At 44.9% G+C, this 27697-nt stretch overlaps 1 protein-coding gene across 1 annotated transcript in view; it reads left to right on the top strand.

The window, feature by feature from the left end:
* Window positions 1-8826: 8826 nt before the first annotated feature.
* Window positions 8827-27697, top strand: part of LOC117345837 (regulator of G-protein signaling 9-binding protein-like) — a 24507-nt gene continuing 5636 nt past the window's right edge. The window contains exon 1 of the mRNA XM_033915054.1: window positions 8827-9177. The gene's annotated coding sequence lies outside the window, so the exon portion shown is untranslated. The remainder of the gene's footprint in view (window positions 9178-27697) is intronic.

Below are 27697 nucleotides of genomic sequence, written 5' to 3'. Positions count from 1 at the left end.
CACGGCTGATTTTAGGGTAAGATCCAGCCTCTGCCTCTGTATGCTGGGCCTCTATACACCATCCCTTTGGCAACACTGAGGTCCAACTAATCCCCTGGATGGGGACATCTGAATGTAGGCCACCTCCCTTCCATGTTGAACTAGAAAGATTTGTGGCCTAAACCACAGGACCACATGTCTTAAAAAAAAAAAAAAATCTGGAATTTTCTCCCTGCTAAAGTTTTTGGAAATTAAATCTGTGGGAAAACATTGTGCTCTTTGAAAACTGCCCAAGTAAACTGAACTTAAAAATATTTGCAACAATTTTGCCCGAGACTTGAATCTGCCCCTTAGGTACTATTTTATTGAGGGGAGAAACCAGCTTGAGTTGATGGCTATTGAAAGAGTTGAGTGCAGCCCCCCAGAAGGAGAAGGCAGCTTCAGAATCCCACGTCTGCGTTCGGTGTCAGAAATAACCGAAGTTAAACTTAACGCCACTTGATTCACTGTGTAGAACAGGGGTGTCTAACCTGCGGGCCCGTGAAGTGTTTTGTGCGGTCCCGGTCGAGGGCGATGCAGTGTTTTCCTCTGCTGCCCCCTGGTGTTTACCATCTTGCCAGCTCCATCCTCTGTCTTGCTGCAGCGTTTGCGCGGCCCCAGAAACATTTTTTTGGGCCAATGCGGCCCAGGGAAGCCAAAAGGTTGGACACCCCTGGTGTACGTTGGATAGATTGTGAGCCCACCGGGACAGATAGGGAAAATGCTTGAGTACCCGATTGTAAAACCGCTTAGATAACATTGATAGGCGGTATATAAAATCCTAATGAAACTTGTAGATCATATGCATTTTTAAGGCAAACTCTTTAAAGAATGCACCTCCTTTCCAGTGCTTGGCACAGGGTTGGTGGGATAAAGCTGAAGGGCAAAGGGCAGGTGGAGAAACTTTTACTCTTGGTCCTTCCTTGGAATTTGTGTCCTCCTTGGCTTAGGGTGTCAGTTTCCTCAGAGGGCTGTTTATATCTTTCAGCTGGCAATGACTCATCTGTAATAGAGCTGAATCAGGGTGGGAGAAGAAACTTTCCCTGAATAAACACATTCCCCGCAGATCCAGTTCCATCGCCTTCCCTCTCATTCGGAATTTCATCCTGACTAACTGAGGGCGGCAAGGAGACTGCACAGGGCCTCTCCAGGGGCCTGCAGCCATCGGCAGGAAGACTCGGTGCTCTTCCCTCCATGCTATTGCCTTAAAAGGAAGGCAAACTTGCTTTGACTTGAATTCAGTCTTTGACATTTGACCTTCTTAACTGGATTTTTCTAAAATATTTAACTAAAAATACAAAGCGGCATCACCTTTGTGACATCAGTATGGTGGTAAAAAAAAAAAAAAAAAAAAAGCATTTCGATATGAAAAAGAACACAGAAAATAAATCCATCCTGTATGTGAACGCGATCGGTTTTGCTTAGTCTTAGTGAATCTAGCCCTTGGTCGTTATTCTTGAAGTTGTGCACACCCATTCCGTCGTGTGCAACTTTTAGGAGGCGTGGACACAGGAGGGGCATGGGGAGGTCAGTGGCGTGTCTAGGAGTTAGGCACTCAGGTTAAAAGCAGGGGTCTCAAAGTCCCTCCTCGAGGGCCGCAATCCAGTCGGGTTTTCAGGATTTCCCCAATGAATATGCACGAGATCTATGTGCAAGCACTGCTTTCAATGCATATTCATTGCGGGAAATCCTGAAACCCCGACTGGATTACGACCCTCAAGGAGGGACTTTGAGACCCCTGGGTTAAAGGAATTATGCATCCAATGGCCAACAGTTAGAGCAGTGGTTCCCAACCCTGTCCTGGAGGACCACCAAGTCAATGATAGCCCTAATGAATATGCATGGAGCAGATTTGCATGCCTGTCACTTCCATTATATGCAAATCTCTTTCATGCATATTCATTGGGGCTAGCCTGAAAACTCGACTGGCCTGGTGGTCCTCCAGGATAGGGTTGGGAACCACTGAGTTGGAGACTAGCAATTACTTTTAAAACTCCAGGGTCTGTTATATTTTAATATTTTAACTATGCACGTGATGATTAATATATAATTGCTATCCGTTTTTAGATACCCCAATCCATCAGCATCAAAATACAAATTTGATATGTCTGCGCCGGATCCAATCAGTGGGCGCACAATTCATGAGGATCCATTGCATTCATCCTTCTCCTGCATCCCAGTCATTTCTTTAGATGATTCAGGCATCTTCAAGGTGATGAGTAGAAAAGTTGTAATGGAGAGCTGTAGAAAATCCGACCGATGGGAACGGGCGGAAACTAAAGACTGGGGATTAGGGGGAAGCAGGGGGAAATGGGTAGAGCTCGGGCATGCCCAGGGGGCCCGGGCACTGCACGTGCTCAGAGAAAAAAAAAAAAATCTCTCTGAGCTATTGGAGAGCTTATCCGCAAATTGGGAGCTGTTGGGACAACACCTATATGTGGCTGACTCATCCTGCTTGTTCTAGGAGAATATTTAATACATTGACACCATAAATATTTTTCTCATTTAGTCTTCAGCAGTGATTCCCAACCCTGCCTTGGAGGACCACCAGCCAGTCAGGATTTCTGGATAGTCCTAATGAATATGCACGGGATGGATTTGCATGCCTGTCACCTCCATTATATGCAAATCTCTCTCATGTGTATTTATCCAGAAAACCTGACTGGCTGGTGGTCCTACAGGGTTGGGAACCACCGACCTAGAGGCAGGGCTCTCCAGATTTACTTTTTTTAAAGGGACACCAGGATGAGAAGAGCAAATGTATTACACCTGATAAAATTTTGGGCTACCGGTGTGACTGACACCGGTTCAAAGTGGCGGTGCTAGTTTGGCAAGAAATGCCCCATTTTGAGGCTTCCTTAGGAGGAAGATTTTCTTTGTTTTTATTAAGAAACCAGCATTGTCAAAGCTAAGCAATTGACTTGAACCTTGATAAAAAGTAATTTATGGAGGAATCTGGTTGCTCGGATACAGATCCACAGCAAGTGTGGATGCAGATTGTCAGGGAGCTGGGAATCATTAATGAATCAAAATCATTCTCATAACATATGAACCTTTTCCCCGAGGACCCAAATGTCTTTGAAGTTGTCCTTTAATTGGTTTTCTGAGTGTATTTGCCACATGCTATGCATTTTCCGCTGAGAAAAATAAATAGGTAAACAGACCAGAAGCTGGATCATATTTTCCATGTTGTTGTTTGTAGGTCTCGAGAACTGTGCTGATCTGTAAAGGGAACTGTGTAGTGTGTACACAAGGTCTTTATCAGACAGGAAACTCAGCACGCAAAATCTCATCTGGAATCCATAGTCTTCAGTGAGTTTCAAGCACCACTAAAGCCTGTGGTTAAAGCCCTAGCCTCAGCACCCTGGGGTTGTGGGTTCAAACCCATGCTGCTCCTTGTGACCCTGGGCAAGTCACTTAATCCCCCCATCGCCCCAGATTATAAGCCCACCGGGACTCTGAGCTCCCCCAGAGCTGAGATTGTGACATCATAATGCCTCATTCCACCAATAAAAGCCAACTTCATCAGTGATGTCACAATGCTTTGATTGTCCTATACTTGGCTCTTTTTTGCTCCACTTTTATTTCTAGGGTGGCACAGTGGTTAAAATGACAGCCTCAGCACCCTGAGGTTGTGGGTTCAAACCCACGCTGTTCCTTGTGACCCTGAGCAAGTCACTTAATCCCCCCCATTGCCCCCAGGTACATTAGATAGATTGTAAGCCCACCGGACTCTGAGCTCCTCCAGAGCTGAGATTGTGGCATCATAATGCCTCATTCCACCAATAAAAGCCAACCTCATCAGTGATGTCACAATGCTTTGATTGTCCTATACTTGGCTCTTTTTTGCTCCACTTTTATTTCTAGGGTGGCACAGTGGTTAAAATTACAGCCTCAGCACCCTGAGGTTGTGGGTTCAAACCCACGCTGTTCCTTGTGACCCTGAGCAAGTCACTTAGTCCTCCCATTGTCCCAGGTACATTGAATATATTGTGAGCCCAAGAGGACAGACAGGGAAAAATGCTTGAGAACCTGAATAAATTCATGTAAAACCATTCTGAGCTCCCCTGAGAGAATGGTATAGAAAATTGAATAAATAAATAGTGTGAAAAGTTTCAGCCTCTGATAAGCAGAGCTGGTATTGTGATGTCATAATGCCTCTTTCCACCAATGCCTAAGAGCCAACCTCATCAGTGATGTCACAATGCTTTGATTGGCTCTTTTTTGCTACACTTTTATTTCTAGAGTGGTGCAGTGGTTAAAGCTCCAGCCTCGGCACCCTGGGGTTGTGGGTTCAAACCCACGCTGCTCCTTGTGACCCTGGGCAAGTCGCTTAATCCCCCCCATCGCCCCAGGTACATTAGATAGATTGTGAGCCCACTGGGACAGACAGGGAAAAATTCTTGAGTACCTGAATAAATTAATGTAATCCATTCTGAACTCTCCTGAAAGAACGATATAGAAAAATAAATACCAGAGTTATTTTTATAGAAGCCTTGTACAATCTGAGATTTTATATAAATTAATGAATCTAATTGAAAGGAATGGACATGCAGGAGTTGGAAGGAATATCCTTCAGTGTATCATCTATGCATGTCTATATTTCTTTGAGCCTTTGAGGGATCCAAAACCATGGATAAAGTATCTTGTAAGCACTCACTCTCTGAGTTGGATCTCTATTTGAGTTTAGAAGTTAGGTCCCAAATTACATTTCGTTCACCTGATAAGTCTGCAGTTTCTATCTCCCATTTCATCATATAGAAAAGCAATTTCTATTTATTAATCAAAATAAAGATTAAAAAAAATCTAAAGTCAGCCCTATAGTGTTCAAAAGCCAAAACTTTTCAGAGCTAGTTAGTGATGATTCTACAAATCTTTTATATTCTTTTGAGCTAAAGACTCAAGTCACACTTTCTAACTTACTCCTCTTTACTTCTGGGCAAAGGAAATATGTTTACATAAATAAAAAGTGGCCATCTCTTAAAGTGTGATGACTCCATGCTTGGTGGAAAGGCTGGCAATCAAGGCCCTACTCTCCGTTTTCTATCTTTCACCAGTTCTTCATCCATAATAGGATACAAGGAACTACACTTCTCCCTCCGTATTCGCGGATTCGATTATTCACGGTTTGTAGCTTGCTGGCTCCTCCCCCCCAAATGACATCAGCTTGCATAGAGAAATCGCGGATTCCAAGCGTTTACAGAGAAAAACGCCGATTCCCGGCACTTTCTTCACCGTGTTTTGCCTCTCCTTCAGGAACAGGCCAGGTCTCCCACCATGTTATTCGCGGTTTCACCGTATTCACCATGGTTTTTAATAGAAAACAGCGAATAGCATATGAAAAAGTTATTCACGTTTTTTCTGTATTTGCGGTTCTGTTAATCCCCTATCACAGCGAATACGGAGGGAGAAGTGTATAAGCTTGCCCAAAGCTGAAGCAGATTCAGCCTGCAAGAAGGCTTTGGAACCCCTCCCAAACCTCTGCATTGCATTCCAACACATCTAACCAGCTTTCCAAGCAAAGAAGCCAATAACCAAAGAAAGCAACATTATTACAAAATCACTCTTTCTTCAAATAAAGATTATTTGTGTAAAATTATATCAACTTATATTGAAGCTTATGCTCAGAGACATGAAGGCAAAAAACCTGGGGCGAATCCCCAAGACTATCGCCTCACCTCCCAATCATCGCATGTTCAAAATAAATTTGTTGCTATCAAAAATACTCAATGTACCGTGCACACACAGTTTATGCTCGTAAACGTTTGAAAAATCCAAAATAACAAACTTATCTTTGAAATTGTAGGTTCCGACGTGGCACGTTTCGATCCAGCCATTAAAGCAAGTGAAGGAAGTACACTTCTCCCTCCGTTTTCACGGTTTCAGCAATCGCGGTTTCGATTATTCACGGTTTTTAGCTTGCTGGCTCCTCCCCCCAAATGACATCAGCTTGCATAAAGAAATCAATGATTCCAAGCGTTTACGGAGAAAATTGCTGATTCCCGGCACTTTCTTCACCATGTTTTGCCTCTCCTTTAGAAACAGGCCAGGTCTCCCACCATGTTATTTGTGGTTTCACTATATTCACGATGGTTTTTAATAGAAAACAGCGAATAACATATGAAAAAGTTATTTGCGGTTTTTCTGTATTTGCGGTTCTATTAATCCCCTATCACAGCGAATACGGAGGGAGAAGTGTAAGATATTTGATTAGAGGGGAAAAGGGGTGGGATTTTATTCTTGATTATTACATAATATATCAATATTTGAATGAATTCACGAGATGATTTTATGCATTATTGAATTGGGAGGGAGGGAGGGATGGGGGATTATTATATTCAATAAGAATGATATAAATTTAGATTTCTTACATAATATTTTAACATTATAGAATACTAATTTCCTAATGAAATGTTAAATTTGATGCTAATATGCGAGTTAATCAGTTTTATATGAGTTTAATTGATACACTTGTTGTAACATACAAAAATGAATAAAGAATTATAAAAAAAAACCAAAAAACATTTTGGAATGCTTTGTAATTTATTTTTCAGACTACACCGCCAAAGTTACAACTTTTTTTTCAATCATCTATCGGTTCCCTGACGCAGGATCGAAACTCGCCACGTCGGAACCTACAATTTCAAAGATAGGTTTGTTATTTTGTATTTTTCAAACGTTTAAGAGCATAAACTGTGTGTGCACGGTACATTGAGTATTTTTGATATCAACAAATTCATTTTGAACATGTGATGATTGGGAGGTGAGGCGATAGTCTTGGGGTTCGCCCCAGGTTTTTTGCCTTCATGTCTCTGAGCATAAGCATAAGAGAAGACTGCGCGGGGATCTGATAGAGACTTTTAAAATATTAAAAGGATTTGACCAAATTGACCAGGAAGCAGCATTACTGACATTTTCAGATGTGACATGGACAAGAGGTCATAGCCTGAAACTGAACGGCAGCAGGTTCAGGACAAATGTCAGGAAGTTCTGTTTCACACAAAGAGTGGTGGGCGCTTGGAATGCTCTCCCGGAGGAGGTGGTGGCAGAGACTACTGTTCTGGGTTTCAAATGCAAGTTGGATGCACACCTTCTTGCAAATCATATTGAGGGATACGGGAAATCTGGGTCTCCAACAAGGAGCACCTAAATGGTCCTCCGCGTGTGCGGATCGCCAGACTAGATGGACCTTGGTCTGATCCGGTGAAGGCGTTTCTTATGTTCTTATGATATAATTTTACACAAATAATCTTTATTTGAAGAAAGAGTGATTTTGTAATAATTTTGCCATTCCTATTTTAATCACTCATCTCGGAGTATTGAGGTTGAAGACCCCTTTTTGATTCATTTGAATAACCAAAGAAAGGGCATGAATTGAGGTTGTGGGGTGGTAGACTTAGGAGTAATTTTAGGAAATTTCTTTTTTGTGGTAAGGTTGGCGGATGTCTGGAATGCCCTCCGGAGGGAGGTTGTGAAAATGGTGATGAACACAGAGGATCTCTAATTAGAATATGAATGGTATAAATTGAAGAACTAAGACTGGTACCGGGCAGACTTGCACGATCTGTATCCCGCATAAGGCAATTCGGTTTAGGATGGGCTTGGGAGGGTTTCAATGGGAGCCCCAGCAATTTGGATCACGAGGACGGTGCTGGCCAGACTTTCAGGGTCTGAATCCCGCAAATGATGAGACGGTTTGGATAAGCTGGAGTGAGCTTAACGGTAACCCCAGTACTTGGGACCTAAGGATAGTACTGGGCAAGACTTCTAAGAACTCGGGCCCAGAAATAACAAAGAATAAAGACGCGTCAATTTAATCATGAAATTGTAATGCATGTAATTATAGAGCAGACTGGATGGATTGTTCAGGTCTTGATTTGCCGTCATTTACTATGTGAAGGGAATGCCACGGGGACACATTTTTCCCCGTCCCCGCAGAAACTCAATTTCCCTGTCCCCGCAAGCTTTGCCACTGTCTCTGTCCCTGCCCCATACCTGTAAGCTCTGCCTTAACCACACAAGCCTCAACCACTTCTAATTTTAAAGTGTTTGAGGCTTGTGCGGATGAGGACGGAGCTTAGGCATTGGTGGAATGAGGCATTATGACATCACAGTCTGAGCTCTAGAATGTTGCTACTTGTGATTTTCAAGTGCTTGAGGCTTGTGCAGATGAGGGCGGAGCTTAGGCATTGGTGGAATGAGGCATTATGACATCACAATCTGAGCTCTAGAATGTTGCTACTTATGATTTTAAAGCGTTTCAGGCTTGTGCAGAGGAGGACGGAGCTTAGGCATTGGTGAAATGAGGCATTATGACATCACAGTCTGAGCTCTAGAATGTTGCTACTTGTGATTTTCAAGTGCTTGAGGCTTGTGCAGATGAGGGCGGAGCTTAGGCATTGGTGGAATGAGGCATTATGACATCACAGTCTGAGCTCTAGAATGTTGCTACTTATGAGATGAGGATGGAGCTTAGGCATTGGTGGAATGAGGCATTATGACATCACAATCTGAGCTCTAGAATGTTGCTACTTATGATTTTAAAGGGTTTAAGACTTGTGCAGATGAGGACGGAGCTTGCAGGAACGGGGCAGGGACAGGAAAAGAACTCGGGGGGACTAGGAAGGGAAAATGAGTTCCCTCGGGGACGGGAAAAAAAAAGTGTCCCCCCTGTCATTCTCTAATTTAAAGCTCTCCCAACTTGAAAGAGAAAGAGTAAAAATAGCTACAAGGAATGAGATCCCCAGAGGTCTCTGGCCATACAAGTTTCTCCTCAGAGTGGGGAAAACCTCTGCAGTTCCCCAGAAATACACACATGGCTGAGTGGAAGGAACATCCCTCAGCACAATATGAATGAAAGAAGCCGAGGGCTGGGCTGTGTGAATTCCCCAGTCCACATCCTGGTCCAGCATGCACCGAGCGAGATGAGCTCCCCGGGGAGGGGACCCAGAGCATCTCGACTCCATTAGGCTTGAAGCAACACAACAGCGGCTTCCTGCCTGTCACAAGTGTGATTGCAGGAAACACTTCTGCAGCCTCCTCCCCGGTTCCCCCTGTCGGAGGCTAAGGCTGCACCTTGCCAGACCCTGCCTAGGACTCGGGATTGGGGATGGGGGCCAGCGGCTGAGGGCTGACCCGGAGGGATCGCATCGGGCTGGGGTAAGTTTTCGGAAGGGGATTTGGAGCGAGCAGGTTTAGGACAAATGCATGCAACTTTGTAAGAACTGGGGGGTCAGGAAATGGCGATTGGGGGGGGGGGGGAGCGGTTGGATTGGACAACCAGGTATCCGGATATTTAGGCAGGTCTGGAGGACAACCGCGACCTCCCTGGATGCGAGATCGGAAAGTTGTCTGATCGCTAAAACCGTGCGATGCTCAGCCACCCCACCCCAAACGGTCAGAAATGTCTTTGCAATCCTGTCCCAAACGAATAGCGCTTGACATTTTTAACTCTTTTTTTTTATATAAGGGCACGGTAGGCGGTAGCACAAGTCTCATAGTGAGGATTTTGCTGCCTGCAAAAGGTATATAATCAATTCTACGTTTCTGGGGAATTGCAGCTCGCTTTAGCCTCCAGAGTTTTCTCCGCTGTTCAATGTGGCACCGACTCCCATCTGGGGATCTTCGGGTTTGCCCCATGTTTTCCGCATCCCCTCCAAAAGGAGGCCATTCTATGGGTTCACCCCCCCCCCCTCTTTCATAGTAACATAGTAGATGATGGCAGATAAAGACCCGAGTGGTCCATCCAGTCTGCCCAACCTGATTCAATTTAAATATTTCTGGGCAAGAATCCAAAGCTCTGCCCGGTACTGAGCTTGGGTTCCAACTGCCGAAATCTCCGTCAGAACCTACTCTGGCCCATCTACACCCTCCCAGCCACTGAAGCCCTCCCCAGCCCATCCCCCACCAAAAGGCCATACAAGTCTGCCCAGTACTGGCCTTAGTTCAATTTTTAATATTATTTCCTGATTCTAGATCCTCTCTGTTCATCCCACGCTTCTTTGAACTCAATCAGTTTTACTCTCCACCACCTCTCTCTCTCTTTCTTTGTCTTTTTCTCTCTTTTTGTCTCTTTGTCTTTCTCTCTCTTTGTCTTTCTCTCTCTCTTTCTGTCTTTTTCTCTCTTTTTGTCTCTCTTTGTCTTTCTCTCTCTTTTTCTTTCTCTCTTTCTTTGACTCTCTCTCTTTCTTTGTCTCTCTCTCTCTCTTTCTTTGTCTCTCTCTCTCTTTCTTTGTCTTTTTCTCTCTTTCTCTCTTTTTGTCTCTCTTTGTCTTTCTCTCTCTTTGTCTTTCTCTCTCTCTTTCTGTCTTTTTCTCTCTTTTTGTCTCTCTTTGTCTTTCTCTCTTTTTGTCTCTCTCTTTCTTTGACTCTCTCTCTTTCTTTGTCTCTCTCTCTCTCTTTCTTTGTCTCTCTCTGTCTCTCTCATAGTAACATATAGTAGATGACGGCAGATAAAGACCCGAATGGTCCATCCAGTCTGCCCAACCTGATTCAATTTAAATTTTTTAATTTTTTCTTCTTAGTTATTTCTGGGCAAGAATCCAAAGCTCTGCCCGGTACTGAGCTTGGGTTCCAACTGCCGAAATCTCCGTCAAAACCTACTCTGACCCATCTACACCCTCCCAGCCACTGAAGCCCTCCCCAGCCCATCCTCCCCCAAACGGCCATATACAGACACAGACCGTGCAAATCTGCCCAGTACTGGCCTTAGTTCAATAGTTAATATTCTTTTCTGATTCTAGATCCTCTGTGTTCATCCCACGCTTCTTTGAACCCCGTCATCGTTTTCCTCTCCACCACCTCTCTTCCCTGAAGATATTTTCTAGGAGATTGCAGTTTCAAAATAAAACTGAAGTCCTTGGCGCAACAACTAGCTGGAAAAGTACACCCCATTCCTGCAGACTAGCGCTTGCTGCTTGAGAATAACTTACGAGCGATAACAACATTAGACAAGTTCAAATGTAGCCTTAAAACTTTCCTTTTTAAAGACGCTTCCCCACTTTCTTTCATGGTGTTTGGGGAGCATTGTTCCGCTGTGCAAACCTTTTGGAAGCGTGCTGGAGCCTTTATTAGACACATTCTGGGTCAGCCCCTGTTGCTATCTCCCGAGGTGCTCCTTTTGGGATTGTTAGGTGCCTGCGGCGCTGGATTGTGGGTTCGGAAGCATGCTATCTTTGGTTTGAAAGCGGTTTTGAAAAAGTGGGTCTCGTAGGATTCCCCCCTTGTATTGGGGTTGGAGACTGGCTATCCTTGGGGTTGGGAAGGGGTAAAACGCGGACCTCATGGACCTCGATCTAAAACCGCACATCCTTAAAAATCTGAGGTCTGTGCATTGACAAGTCCGCCTTTTAGCTTATTCCACCACTTTCCCTGCACGCTCAGCTCAGGCCCCCCAGCTCTGCCTTCCCTAATGGCACCGTGGCTTTTGCTAATTAGCTCGATCGGCCCTTCCTCCAGATCTCTCCCTCCGCGCTGATTCCGAGAGCCCCCGCGATCTGACACTAGATGGCAAATAGTTGGGTTTGGGGGGGGGGAGGGGGTTAAAAAAATATGTGCAAAGGTCTGCAGTGCATCTGACCTCAGGGCTCTGAACTGCACGTCCTTAAAAATCTGAGGTCCGCGCCACTTGTAGTCTCAGCATAGGTTAGGATCCGTCAGAGCTAAATTGTCATAGAGGTCTGTCAGAGCCAGACACTACAAGTGGCACGGATCTCAGATTTTTAAGGACGTGCGATTTTAGATCTGCGAGGTCCGCGTTTTACCCCTTCCCCCTAAAGATGCAGGAGGCACCCATAAACGGAAAAAAAAACCAGTTTTTAGCTGTTTGTGATCCCTGTCTCAATTCTTTACCACCTCAAAAGCACAGCCAAATTTTGAATTTGCTTTAAGTATATTCTGTTTTTCACAGCTTTTTGGTTTCCTTTCATACCTCCTCTCTATCTGTCTGGTCCCTTTTACTTGCTGGTTACCATTTGGATGCGGGGCTAGACATGTGTTGGAGAGGGGGTGTGTGTGTGTTTCTATCCTAGTTTGGAACAAGGGGGAAAATTATTGATGTCTTGACTGTACCTTTCTGCTTACGCTGTTATTGTTGTCCTTTTGTCATCAATAAAAATTGTTTCAACTTAAAGATGCTTTCCAAGTATGACCATCCTTTTAAGGATGTTTTATTTAAATCTTTAGTCAGTCCATCCTTCTTGGAACAATCTTTTGATACTCCGTCCTTTTTTCCCCCCCGTTCTCGTACTTTCCTTTAAATTTATTATAGTTTTTCCCCTCCCCCTTGTGGAAGTTTGTTTAACTCCGGTCCTTGAGGGCCGGAATCCAGTCAGGTTTTCAGGATGTCCCCAATGAATATACATGAGATCTGTTAGCATACCGTGAAAGCAGTGCATGCAAATAGAGCTCATGCATATTCATTGGGGAAATCCTGAAAACCCGACTGGATTCCGGCCCTCGAGGAGGGACTGTGACACCCCTGGTCTAGAATGTTTTGCACAGGGCCCTGCTTTCCCGGCCCTACTAAACCTATGCAAATGAAGCCTCTATCCCCCAAGAGTTGTCCCTCTGTCGGTTATTTCTTCAGGGGGGTTGAAAGGATTTGTATTGTCCTTGTTCCACATGCCACACCTAAGCTTTTTATATGAATGCATAGGTGTGGCATGTGGAACAAGGACAATACAAATCCTTTCAACCTCACAGGAGGCTAGTCTGTATAGGGTTCATATGGCTCCAGAAAAAGGAATGGAAGTAAAATCCAGATATCTAAATCCGTCCTTTTTCTGGAGCCATATGGTAACCCCAATTCTGTACAGTAAAGGCAGCTAGGCGTAGTGAACATAAAACATAAGAACATAAGAAATGCCTTCACCGGATCAGACTTTAGGTCCATCTAGTCCAGTGACCCGCACACACGGAGGCCAAGCTAGGTGCTCCCTGATGGAGACCCTGTTTACCCGTATCCTTCAAAGTGATTCGCAAGAAGGTGTGCGTCCAATTTGCCCTTGAATCCCAGAATGGTGGTCTCTGTCACAACCTCTTCCGGGAGAGCATTCCAAGAGTCCACCACTCGTTGTGTGAAACAGAACCTCCTGACATTTGTCCTGGGCCTGTTGCCCCTCGGTTTCAGTCCATGACCTCTTGTCCGAGTCACATTTGACAGTGTGAACAACGATGTTTCTTGCTCTATCTTGTCAAAACCTTTTAGTATTTTAAAAGTCTCTATCATATCCCCTCTCAGTCTTCTCTTCTCAAGGGTGAACAAACCCAGTTTTTCGAGGCGTTCTTTGTAGTCCAAATTCTCCATTCCTTTTACTATCTTCGTGGCACGTCTCTGCACCCTCTCCAGCAGGGTTATGTCCTTCTTTAGGTAGGGAGACCAGTGTTGGACACAGTATTCCAAGTGTGGTCTGACCATTGCTCTGTAAAGCGGCATTATGATGTCCTCCGATCTACTCGTGATCCCCTTCTTTATCATGCCCAGCATCCTGTTTGCTTTCTTTGCCGCCGCTGCGCATTGAGCCGACGGCTTGAGGGTCCTGTCTATCAGTACCCCCAGGTCCCTTTCTTGTTCACTCTTGTCCAAAGATTCACCTAACATTTTATATTCATGTTCTTTGTTTTTCCTGCCCAAGTGCATCACTTTGCATTTTTCTATATTAAAATTCATCTGCCACTTTTCCGCCCATTTCTCTAGGTGGTTCAGATCTCTCTGGAGTTCTTCGCTGTCCTTTTTCGACCCAACTGCCCGACATAGTTTAGTGTCATCTGCAAACTTGATTATGTTACTTGTTGTTTCCTCTTCCAGGTCATTTGTGAAGATATTGAATAAGATGGGCCCAAGAACCGAGCCCTGGGGCACGCCGCTTGTCATCTTCTCCCAGTCCGAGAACTTCCCATTTATGCCCACCCTCTGTAATCTGTTCTCCAGCCATTTGCCTATCCATCTTCTATTCCATGGCATTGTAGTTTCCTCAGAAGCCTTGCGTGCGAAACCTTATCGAACGCTTTCTGGAAGTCCAAGTATATTATGTCGACTGGTTCTCCGCTGTCGATTTGTTTGTTCACCTTCTCAAAAAATTGAAGTAAATTTGTCAAACATGACTTCCCCTTCCTGAAGCCGTGTTGACTTGCTCTCATCAGGTCGTGATTCTCCAGGTGTTGCACAATGCTATCCTTAATCAGTGCTTCAACCATCTTCCAGAAACCGACGTAAGACTCACAGGTCTATAGTTTCCCGGTTCTCCCCTTGATCCTTTTTTGAAGATAGGGATGATATTCGCTATCTTCCAGTCATCTGGTATTCACTCGGTTCTAATTGTCAAGTTAGCTAGGGATTGTAACAATTCTCCAATTTCTACCTTAAGCTCCTTTAGCACTGTTGGGTGAATTCCATCTGGTCCGGGGGATTTGTCACTTTTTAGTTTGTCGATCTGATAGTATATCATGTCCAGATCCACATTCACTGTGGTAAGGCTATCCTCAACTTTTCCCTTGAATACTCTCCCTGTTTCAGGCATTGAAGCAGTGTCCTCCTTGGTAAAGACAGATGCAAAGAATGAATTTAGCCTATCTGCAATCTGTTTGTCTTCCTTGATGCACCCTTTTCTTCCTTGGTCGTCGAGAGGGCCCACTGCCTCTTTTGCTGGCTTTTTACCTTTTATCAAATTTTTTTTAAAATCAAATTTATTAGGATTTTATATACCGCCTATCAAGGTTATCTAAGCGGTTTTACAAGCAGGTACTCAAACATTTTCCCTATCTGTCCCAGTGGGCTCACAATCTGTCTAACGTACCTGGGGCTACGGAGGACTGAGTGACTTGCCCAGGGTCACAAGGAGCAGCGCAGGGTTTGAACCCACAACCCCAGGGTGCTGAGGCTGTAGCTTCAACCACCGCGCCACACACTCCTAAAAAAGGGCTTGAAGTGTTTGGCTTCATGCACTATCTTTTCCTCATAGTCCTTTTTGGCGTCTCTTACCGCCTTGTGACATTTCTTCTGGTCAATCTTGTGGCTCTTCCAGGCCTCCGTTGTTTGTACACGTTTCCATTTTTTAAACGAGTTCCTCTTTTCCCTTACTGCCTCCTTCACCTCTTTAGTTAGCCAAGCCGGTTCTCCTTTCTTCCTTCCTTTTGATATTTGTGGAATGTAGAGATTCTGTGCTTCAGTGATGGTATTTTTTAGTAGGGACCATGCTTGTTCGACCGTTGTGATGTCCGCTGCCTTTTTTTTGAGCCTTTTTTTAACCATGGCTCTCATGCTGTCATATTTTCCTTTTCTGAAGTTAATGGGGAAAGGTTGTGGTTAGGGTCTTGGTTCGTTTCCCCTTCCCAATGCTAATTTTAAAATTGATCATGCTATGGTTAGAGCTAGAGCCTCAGCACCCTGAGGTTGTGGGTTCAAACCCTTGGCTGCTTCCTGAGCAAGTCACTCAGCCCTTCACTGCCCCAGGTACATTAGATATGAGCCTACTGGGACAGATGGGGAAAATGCTTGAAATATCTGTATGTAAACTGCTTAGAGTGTGGTTGTATAAAAAGGCGGTATATAAGCCCCGATCCTTTTCCCTTCTACAGTATCAGCCTAACCTGGTGCCTAAACACCATGGAAGTGAGGCGTTAAAAATGCTGCGCTTTAAGAGAGCAAATGTTTTAGAAATATGCCTTCAAATTTAGTTTTAGACAGAGACACAAACCCCCCTCCTTTACTAACGTGGGTTTTAGCGCCGTCAGCGGCGGTAACCGCTCCGATGCTTATAGGAATTCTAGGAGTGTCAGAGCAGTTACCACCGCTGCCGGCGCTAAAACCCACGCTACGGGTTAGTAAAGGAGGGGGAAAAATTAGTTAAACCACATGGACCAAGGACCGAAAACCAGCCTGGTTTCCAGGAATAAGAAATAGATTAGAAAGATCAAAACAAGTTGGTCCCAGATAGGAGAGAAGTAACTGAGGGAACTTTCCAGATTAAGAAAGGTAGTGATCATCTAGGGATGGAAGAGGCACAGAGGATGGTCCACCCGATGCAAGATAAATATTTATTCTTAATTTATAACATTTTATTGAAGGAAATAATATAATATAATACAAATAGATTTACAATTATAATATTTACATACATATTTCTATCATTCCTTCAAAATATATTTCCATATGACCCAACTCTATCCCCTTACTACCTCTCACCTCCCCCCCCCTTCCCCCTACTTCTCCCTCCCTTTTCCCCCTCCAATTCACATTGTATTGAAATAATTAATAAAACTATAATATAAAATAAAATTTATCATTCCTTCAATATACATTTTAATATGGCCTATTTCATTCTACCCCCACACACCCCAACTTCCCCCCCTCTTTTGATGGAAGATGACACATATTATCAGGTATTACAAAGTTATAAATGTTTCCCAAGCTTCAATGTAAAATATTAACAATCATACTTCGTGCTCTAGAAGAAAGATTTTGAATATATGGGTCCCAAATTAAAAACAAAACAAAACGTGTACGTCTTGGAATCTTACAAACATCCCTAACTTCAAATAAAGTTAAACAATGAAGTTGATTCCTCCAATGCCAAAAATTAGGAGGATTTTTCTGTAACCAATATTACAAAATACATTTATGACCAATCATGCATGCCTTTTGAAATAAAATACATCTACCTTGACCATATACCCCACAAGCAGCAGCTTTACCAAATAACTCCCCTCTTGGAGACTCCATTAATTGACAATCCCATAATGAACCTAAATATAATAGGATGGCAGACCAGAATATTTATTCTTTATCTTTCATTTATCTTTGATATTTGTTATGGGTTTTTTTTGGGGGGGTTTAACCTATAAAAAGGTGGGTTTTGCAGACTGTAATTTGGAGAACAGCAGATTCAGGGAAGACTCTGATCTTCTTCATTGCCTGACAATATCATTGTGGAAAAGTAAATAAAGCTAACACTTTAAAGACCCCCTTCACAAAGGTACGGAAGTCATTCCCATATTCCATTTTATGCAATGAGATCCTACTGAGAATCTTCAGTTATGGGTCTCATCTCGCAGCGCCTACTGAAACCTAATTTTGGGCGTTTGGTGCTCTCATCCTACTTCCACAGCCTCAAGAGCAGGGCTTCCCAGTGCTGTCTTAGGGACCTCACAGCCAGTCCGGATATCCACCATGCAATAAATTTTCATAGAATGGAGGCAATACAAGTTTTAAAGTTTCATTAAAATGTGTTATACTGCCTAATCAAACTTCAAGGCGGTTTTACAAAGGTAAAATACATTCAAAATACATTAAATGCAAAAACAAATAAATAGGGTACAATGTCATAATAAAAAATAATAGAAATACTGTATATATATTTATATATAAATAACAATACACCTACATGACAGAAACAGGGGAGAGGAAATAACTACAAAGTATAAAGAAAAAGGTGGGTGAAGGGAGGAATAGAAGGCAGGGAAGACAGAATGACTAGTCGTCATTCGGATTAAAGGGCATCGAGAAGTGATTAAAACGTCTTAAAAAGGACGATTATAGTCCAAAGGCATCCTTAAACAAGAATGTTTTTAAGCTGATCTTAAAGGTATTTAAAGACGTCTCCATTCTTAGCTGGATCGGAGCTGAATTCCAAAGCGTTGGGACAGAAAAAAATGGTAGTTCGCATTGTATTGATATGTTTTAACGAAGGAATTGAAAGCAGGTTTTGAGTAACTGAGCTAAGGGATCGATGGGGAGAATAAGAAATGAAGAGCCTATTTATGAAATCAGGATGGCCACTGGTTCTAGTTTTGAAAGTTAGTAATATTATATTATAAGTAATTCGGTGTTCTATAGTATAGGTAACCGGTGAGCATTGATCAAAAGAAGGGTGACATGGTCAAATTTTCATATGTGGGTGATAATTTTAATTGAAGTATTTTGGATGATTTGTAATCTACAGATTTCTTTTTTGTTTATTCCCTTATAAAGCGTTACTATAGACCAGGGGTAGGGAACTCGAAAGCCGTATGCCAGTCGGGTTTTCAGGATTTCCCCAATGAATATGCATTGAAAGCAATGCATGCAAATAGATCTCATGCATGTTCATTGGGGAAATCCTGAAAACCCAACTGGAATACGGCTCTCGAGGACCGGAGTTCCCTACCCGTGCCATAGTCAAAACAGGAAATGAGTGAATGAGCATATTTAATGAAGAAGAATCTAACAATTTTCAAAGGGAACATATCAAACGTAAGCGAAAGAAACATTTTTGAGTAACTGGGCTAATTTGGTCGTGGTATGAAAGTTTTCCATCAAAGATAATCCCCAGTAATTTAATGGTAGGAACAATTTTTATTGGAATGGATTTAATCTCTATGGGACTGGATAAAGAAAGCTCATCCCTAATGGGGAAGATCATAGATTTGGATTTATTGATATTAAGGGATAACATGTGTTCAGCCAGTCACTTATTTTTTCTAATTTCTGGTTAATGATACGAATGTCATCTGGATTATCAAGATTAATTGGCTGAATGTCATCAGCATAGGCAAAAGTGGTGACACCAATAGACTGCCCTAAAGTTAGTAAAGGGACCAGGAAAATATTAAATAGTAGTGGGGACAGAATAGATCCTTGGGGGATGCCATATTCAATGGGGAGTGTATCCAAAGATGAGCTATTGAAAGTAACTTTAGATCAGGGGTGCCCACACTTTTTTGACTCGCAAGCTACTTTTAAAATGACCAAGTCAAAATGATCTACCAACAATAAAATTAAAAAAAAACACAACGCACACTGTACGCATAGAATTGTTAATTATCATTCCTATTCCGGGGTTTTTTCAAAGAGGTCAAAGCAGATGACTCTATGCATTGTCACCTCAGTAACAACCATACAAAAATAGACAAATACCCACCCCCTCCCTTTTTACTAAACCACAATAGCAGTTTTAGCGCAAGGAGCTGCGCTGAATGCCCAGCGCTACTCTCGACGCTCATAGGCTCCCTGCGCTAAAAAACACTATTGCGGTTTAGTAAAAGGGGACCATATTGTAAAATATAGACAGCAGATATACATTCAGACACATTTTGATCACTAAATTGAAAATAAAATAATTTTTCCTACCTTGTCTGGTGATTTCATGAGTCTCTGGTTGCACTTTCTTCTTCTGACTGTGCATACAATCTTTCTTTCAGCCTGTATGCTTCCTCTCCTCCACACCTCATTCCCTCCCCCAACTTTTTCTTCCTCTCTCCCTGACCTTTCTTTCTTCATGCCCCCTTTCTTTTTTTCTGTTTCTCTTCTTTCCTTCTGTCTCCTTGCCTGCCCCCTTTCTTTCTCCCTGCCCTTCCCCAAGCCACTGCCACTGCCATCGGGGAACAGGAGCCAAAACGCCACCAATGGATAACAGGCCCCAAAGCCGACGCCAACGCCGCCCCATGCTCTCCCTGCTTCAGGCCGACCAGCATTCCTCTCCTCGATGTCAATTCTGCCGTCAGAGAGGAAGTTCCGCCCAGCCAGGCAGCGATTGGCTGGCCCGAACTTCCTCTCCGACGGCAGAATTGACGTCGGGGAGAGGAAGACTGATCGGCCCGCTAGATCGCCAAGGCAAAGTGAGTCCTGGGTGATCGACTCACTTTGCTTTGGCAAGCTACCAGTCGATCGCGATCGACCTATTGGGCACCCCTGCTTTAGAGGAACGATCTTTAAAGTAAGAAGAAAACCAGTCCAAGACTTGATCAGCAATGCCGATTTCTTGAAGACGATGTAAAAGTAAATGGTGGACTATGGTATCAAATGCAGATGATAAATCTAAAAAGATAAGGAGAGCGGATTTGTGATGATTGAGTTGGTAGTTGATGTTGGTGGTCAAGCCTATCAATGATAACTCCGTGGAATGATGTTTACCAAAACCTGTTTGGTTTGGATGAAGTACGTTAATTTTCTCTATGTAACCTGAGATTTGTACAATGTCAGTGGGATTTGGGACATCCTGCTCCTCCATGTTTCCTACAGGTCTGTACTCAGCTTTTACCCCTCAAGTTTGATTTTATAAACAATGTCTAAGTCTCTAAGCGCCATTTATCAAATCATGCCTAGCAGCGCCTAAGCATTCATTAGACACTAGTAGGCATTGAATCCTAGGTACACTGCCATTTCAGACAGGAATTTTTTGGCATTTAAATTATTCCATGCCAAACTCCGCCCCTAACCCTGCCCCTTTTCCATGTAGGTGCTGGTAGATACCTCAGGGTGAATGCCTACTTCAAAGTCGTAGGCACCTACCAGCAAATAAAAATTTTAAATAATTTTTTAATTGGTTTTCAACAGTGCTGTGAGCGTCAGGCACAGTGTAGAGCATTCAGCATGCCAGCATGTGCTAAAAACCGTTACCGTGGTTTTGCAAAAGGGTGAGGTGGGGATGTAAGTTAGGTGCCTAGATCAGCTAAGCATGACAATCTAGGTACCTAACTATAGGCATCTTTTATAGAACCAGGGTTCTATATCAGCTAATTTCAGATATTTAATTATGAGTATTACATTAGTTTCATTTCTTGAAGAGCTGCAGAAAGTTTGAAGCTTATGGTATGTTATTGCAACAATCCAAAATAAGTTTGAGAGATGTTATCATCTCTCTTTTTTTTTGGTAGGGGTGTTAACTTATTTTAAAAAGTTAACTGTTATAATTTATAACATTTAATTGAAGGAATCATACAAATATACAAAAATATAATACATATTAAACTCATAACAATTAAATACCTAAAAATATTTGTCATAGTTCTATTATTCTTCCAAAATATATTTCTAAATTATGTTATGAACCTCAATACATTCCCAAACTCAACCCCCCCCCCTTTTTTTTTTTTAAATCAATTCCATTCTCCTCCCTTCCCTACCCCCCTTTATTATGTGTAAACCTTTTATTAAAGAAATAAAATAACCCAAAAACTAAAACCCCTCAAACCATATGAAAGTTGACAAAAATAAAGACTAATAAAAATAAAGAACTGGAATTTTAAGTAAATAATTATAGCTTCAGTGTAAATCATTAAGAATTAAACTTCTTGCCTTAGGTGAAAGATTTTGAATATACAGATCCCAAATATCCATAAAAAGATACATTTTATAAGAACATAAGCAATGCCTCTGCTGGGTCAGACCTGAGGTCCATCATGCCCAGCAGTCTACTCACGCGGCGGCCCAACAGGTCTAGGACCTGTGCAGTAATCCTCTATCCCCTTTTCCAGCAGGAAATTGTCCAATCCTTTCTTGAACCCCATTACCGTACTCTGCCCTATTACGCTCTCTGGAAGCGCATTCCAGGTGTCCACCACACGCTGGGTAAAGAAGAACTTCCTAGTATTCGTTTTGAATCTGTCCCCTTTCCGAATGCCCTCTTGTTCTTTTATTTTTCGAAAGTTTGAAGAATCTGTGCCTCTCTACTCTCTCTATGCCCTTCATGATCTTGTTAGTCTCTATCATATCTCCTCTAAGTCTCCTCTTCTCCAGGGAAAAGAGACCCAGTTTCTCCAATCTCTCAGCGTATGAAAGGTTTTCCATCCCCTTTATCAGATGCGTCGCTCTCCTCTGAACCCTCTCGAATAATGCCATGTCCTTCTTAAGGTACGGCGACCAATATTGGACGCAGTACTCCAGATGCGGACGCACCATCGCCCGATACAATGGAAGGATAACTTCTTTTGTTCTGGTTGTAATACCCTTCTTGATTATGCCTAGCATTCTGTTTGCCTTCTTAGCGGCTGCTGCGCACTGTGCCGTCAGCTTCATTGTCATGTCCACCATTACCCCCAATTCCCTTTCTTGGGTACTCTCATTTAATAACATCCCTCCCATCGTATAGTTGTACCTCGGGTTTCTGTTTCCCACATGTAATACTTTACATTTCTCAACGTTGAACTTCATCTGCCATCTCGTCGCCCATTCCCCCAGTTTCTTCAAGTCCCTTTGCAATTCTTCGCAGTCCTCTTTAGTCCGAGCTCCACTAGTTTGGTGTCGTCCGCAAATTTTATTATCTCACACTTTGTCCCTGTTTCTAAATCATTTATGAATATATTAAATAGCAGCGGCCCGAGCACCAAGCCCTGCGGGACCCCACTCGTGACTCTCCTCCAGTCTGAGTAGTGGCCCTTCACTCCTACCCTCTGTTTCCTACCCGCCAACCAGTTTCTGATCCATCTATGTACGTCTCCTTCCACCCCATGGTTCTTCAGTTTCCGGAGTAGGCGTTCATGGGGCACCTTGTCAAAGGCTTTTTGGAAATCTAGATATATGATGTCTATGGTGTCTTCTTTGTCCATCCTTGCAGAGATCGTGCCTAACAAACTTATTGCACTTCTTCGAAGGAATTAACAAACTAACTTCCCAAGTCTCAAATAACGATAGACGATGAAATTGGTTCCTCCAATGCCAGAAACTAGGCGCTTATTTTGATAACCAAAATTGCATAATACATTTATGTCATACACGCCTTTTGTCATACACGTCTTTTTACCAAAAACCCCACAAGCCGCAGCTTTACCAAAAATTACTCCCCTTGATGAATCTACAACAGAAATACCCCATAATGAACCCAAAAATAACAACTGATTTGTGTAATTTATGCTGAAACACGCTGCAGCTGCAAGGAAGGGGATCCCTTCATGACCAAGCACTTCCTGGGCTGGCAAATAGCATCCCGACTTACTTCCAAATTCTTGTTCCAAGCCAGAGAAAAGGAAGATCCAAGGGCAGTGCTGCACGAGCTTGAACAGATCCCTGACTGACATATGGAAGCTTCTAGGTCTATTTTATTCTGATGTTCCTGGAACAGTTACATAGGACACCGATTATGCATGGTCAAGGGAAAGTTTTTCATATAATTAAACCAGTTACCTTTAAACACATACAATTTGATTGAGTTGCCCCATCCTAAGAGATTAAATTTTCAAAGTCGTTCCTGGAACCAAGAGGGTTACCATCGTTTTAGTCTATAAATATATTGGTTGTAATAGCCTTTAAGTGGCTTATTTAGAGTAAAAATTACATTAGCACTGCATTCAGACCTTAGCAGCTAGACTTTGCTATAAAACATGAATCCATCTGAGAAAATTGTACTTTCTAAAGCAACTTACTCTGACCTCAGAGCAACCACACTTCAAAATTTGTCTTTGAAAGTATTGTGTAGTTAAAACAACATAAGTCCAGTCATTTATAACACTTCTGAGCTCATTATTTATGTAGTTAGTAGATGGAAGAGCAGATGGTGGAAGGTTGAAGCAAGGGCTTCCTTTCAAATTGTTTTAGCTGTCTGGCAGTACTTGTAATTAATATGAGGATGGAAACCTCTACAAAACATTCCTCCTATAACTAAGGTGAGCAAGCATCAATAAGCCATTTCAATTAATATTTTGAACCCATTCTAAAACCTCAAACACTTACTTGTTTTTTAAAAACCAAGTTAGGTGAAGGGCACAGGATTCTATTTGGAAGGTATTACACCCTACAATTGTTCACTGCCATAGTAGGAAGAATACTTCATTTTAACAGCATAGAAAGGTTATAAAGATTCTCTGTTAACCGGAACTCAATTAACCAGAACTCTCAAGCAACCAGAAAAAAATCTACAAAATGCTGTAATACTTTAAATGAAAATAAAATCAATTTCTGGCAGAAATTTAAGTGTAAACTTGGTACACCTCTGCCCACGCTTTGCCTACCACATGTCCAGTAGTTGTCTGGAACAGTTTATAGCACAGCATAGTATTAGTTAGGCCTATTAATAATAACTCTCAAGCAACCAGAAGGAGAAATTAGGTTCTTACCTGCTAATTTACTTTCTTTTAGCTTCTCCAGACCAGTAGAGGTTAACTTTACGAATGGGTATATATCTAATCATGACCAGCAGGTGGAGACTGAAAACAAAACTTTGGGACAGTATATCCTAGCCCCTCCTCTCTATTTCCCTCAGTCTGCCGAATAGCCAAGCAGAACCAAGAACTGGAAAACAACAGAGAGAAAAAACAATACTCCGAAAGGAGTAACAAATAACATACCCAAAAATGCTGTTGGAAAATGCAGAGGAGAAATTCCCGAAGGAAGAAGGTCCCCACAGCTCGCCAGCTAAGCCAGCCGAGCCACAGCCGCTGTTCTTCAATACTCCCCGGCCCTAGAAAAATACTAGAACCCGCAGCAAAAACCAAAAACTGCCCGCGCAACAGCCCCAACAACAACAACAACAGACAGGGTGGGGACCTCTACTGGTCTGGAGAAGCTAAAAGAAAGTAAATTAGCAGGTAAGAACCTAATTTCTCCTTCTTTAGCACTCTCCAGACCAGTAGAGGTTAACTTTACGATTGGGACGTACCAAAGCAGTCCCCTCACGGGCGGGACCCCCGAAGGGCCGATACCAGTACACGTTCACCGAACACCGCGTCCCGACGCGCCTGAACATCTACCCGATAATGCCGAACAAAAGAATGCAAGGAGGACCAAACCGCAGCCTTACAAATATCCACCGGAGGCACAAGCGACGACTCAGCCCAAGAAGCCGCCTGACCCCTAGTGGAATGAGCCTTGAGAAACTCCGGAACCGGCTTCTGACTCAGAAGATAAGCGGAAGCAATCATCTCCTTGATCCAGCGCGCAATAGTAGCCTTAGAAGCGCCAGCCCCCCGCCGAGGACCCGCCAGAAGCACAAAGAGATGATCGGAGCTCCGAAACTCCCGGGTCCGCTGCACATAAGCATGGAGGACCCGACCGACATCCAACTTGCGCAGCTGTCGTTGCTCAGAAGAACCCTCCCGACTACCCAAGACCGGGAGGACCACCGATTGATTGACATGAAAAGGAGAAACTACCTTCGGCAGAAAGGAAGGAACAGGCCGCAAAACAACCCGCTCCTTCGAAAACTCCAGGAAGGGAGCCCTAAAAGAAAAAGCCTGTAGCTCCGACACCCGTCTAGCGGAAGTAATGGCCACCAAAAAGACCGACTTCAGCGTAAGGTCCTTCAACGAACAGCCATCCAACGGCTCGAAAGGAGGGCGCACTAGAACAGAGAGAACCAGATTGAGATCCCAAGAGGGAACCGAGGGCCTTATGGGAGGCCTGAGCAACTTGGCCGCCCTAAGAAAGCGAATCACATCAGGAATGGCTGACAAACGCTGACCTGTCACCAGCCCCCGAAAAGCCGACAGGGCCGCCAGATGAACCCGAAGAGAAGACCAGGCCAGGCCCCTATCCAGGCCATCCTGCAAAAACTCTAGAATGTTAGGTAGAGAAGCGCGAAAGGAGACCACTCCCCGCGCTCGGCACCATTCCTCAAAAAGACGCCAAACCCGTACATAAGCCCGAGAGGTAGAAAGCCTCCGGGACCCCAAAAGTGTAGAGATCACCTTGTCGGAATATCCCTTCTTACTCAGGCGGCCCCTTTCAAGAGCCAAGCCGTAAGACAAAAGGGAGACGGGTCGAACATGGGAATGGGACCCTGCGTCAGAAGATCGCACCCGAGAGGCAGAGGAAGAGGATCCGCCACCAGATGCCTCACCAGATCCGCATACCACGGACGACGAGGCCAATCCGGAGCCACCAAAACCACCAGCCCCGGATGGCGAACAACGCGAAGCAGTACTCTGCCCACTAATGGCCAAGGAGGGAACACATACAACAGCCCCTCCGTTGGCCACGGTTGGACCAGAGCATCCAGACCCTCGGCCAGACCGTCCCTGCGACGACTGAAGAAGCGGGGTACTTTGGCGTTGCCACTTGTAGCCAACAGATCCATCAGGGGCTGCCCCCAAGCACGCACTAGCAACTGAAACGCCTCGGCGCCGAGACACCACTCTCCCGGATCCAAGAAGTGACGACTGAGGAAGTCCGCCTGAACGTTTTCTACCCCGGCAATGTGAGAGGCCGAGAGGTCCAGAAGATGCGACTCCGCCCAAACCATGAGCCGAGCCGCCTCCTGCGCCACCAGAGTGCTCTTGGTGCCCCCCTGACGATTGACATAAGCCACCGCCGTGGCATTGTCCGACAGGACTCTGACCGACTTGCCCAACAAAAGGGAGTGGAAAGCCAACAGCGCCAGCCGGACCGCCCTGGTCTCCAACACGTTGATCGACCAGGAGGCCTCCTCCGTGGACCAGGTTCCCTGAGCTGAGTGACCCAGGCACTGGGCCCCCCAACCCAGGAGACTCGCATCCGTAAGGAGCACCGTCCACTGCGGAAGATCCAGACCCACCCCCTGAACTAGGTGAGGGGTCCGGAGCCACCAACGCAGACTGCAGCGCGCCAAGCCTCGCAGGGGAACCGGAACATCCATCCCGTGCCTCTGGGGAGACCACCTCCGGAGCAGAGCATACTGGAGAGGACGCATGTGGGCCCGCGCCCACCTCACCACGTCCAGGGACGCCGCCATCGACCCCAGGACCTGGAGGAAATCTCGCGCCCGAGGACACCGGGACGCCAAAAGCAGGCGAATCTGAGACTGCAATTTGCTCACCCGGGCCTCTGGGAGGAAGACCTTCCCCAAGGAGGTGTCGAACAGCACCCCGAGGTACTCCAGACGCTGAGCCGGAACCAACCGACTCTTGGAAAGGTTGACCACCCAGCCCAGCGACCGGAGAAAACTCCACCACCCGAGCCGTAACCCGGGAGCTTTCCTGCAACGACTTGGCCCGAATTAACCAGTCGTCCAGGTAGGGGTGTACCAGGATGCCCTCCGACCGCAAGGCTGCCGCGACGACCACCATCACCTTGGTGAACGTCCGGGGAGCCGTGGCCAGCCCAAAGGGAAGCGCACAGAACTGATAGTGCCGACCCAAGATCGCAAAGCGCAGGAAACGCTGATGAGAGGCCCGAATAGGAACATGCAAGTAGGCCTCCGTCAGATCGAGAGAAGTGAGAAACTCCCCCGGCTGAACCGCCAGAAAGACCGCCCGCAGCGTTTCCATACGGAAAGAGGGAACCTTGAGAGCCCTGTTGACCCCTTTCAAATCGAGGATGGGCCGAAAAGTCCCCTCCTTCTTGGGCACCACAAAGTAAATGGAGTACCTGCCCGTGCCCCACTCCGGGGGGGCACCGGAACTACTGCCCTGAGATCTAGCAAGCGCTGAAGGGTCTGGCGAAACGCCAGCGTCTTCCCAGGAGTCTGACATGGAGAAGCGAGGAAAAAATCCGGCAGAGAGCGGGCGAACTCCAGGGCATAACCGTCCCGCACCACCTCCAGGACCCACTGATCGGACGTGATCTCGGCCCATTTGGGAAAAAAGTCGCGCAGCCGGGCCCCCACCGGAACCAAGGGGGGCGCCGGCAAGGCGTCATTGTGCAGGACGGGAAGCGGGGGAACCGGCGGAGGGATTCCCTGCCCCCCGACGGGCCCCCCGAAAGGGCTGCATGCGCTGGAAGAACCGACCCCGGGAAAACCCCGGAGACTGGAAAGAAGCAGCCCCACGCCCAGGGCGATACTTGCGAAATTCCCGCAAACGCCCCCGGGCCGCACCACCCCGAGACGCCGGGCGGGCACGGTCCTCCGGCAAACGGGGAACTTTCGAGTCCGACAGAGTCTGAATCAACTTATCCAAGTCCTCTCCAAATAAAAACGACCCCCGAAAGGGAAATTTAGTAAGCTTAGCTTTGGACGCAGCATCCGCCGCCCAAGCGCGCAGCCACAACACACGCCTTGCGGCCACGCCAAAAGCC

This window comes from Geotrypetes seraphini, chromosome 11 (assembly GCF_902459505.1).
Source record: "Geotrypetes seraphini chromosome 11, aGeoSer1.1, whole genome shotgun sequence".
NCBI lineage: Eukaryota > Metazoa > Chordata > Amphibia > Gymnophiona > Dermophiidae > Geotrypetes > Geotrypetes seraphini.
This window is presented reverse-complemented; position numbering and strand designations above follow the sequence as displayed.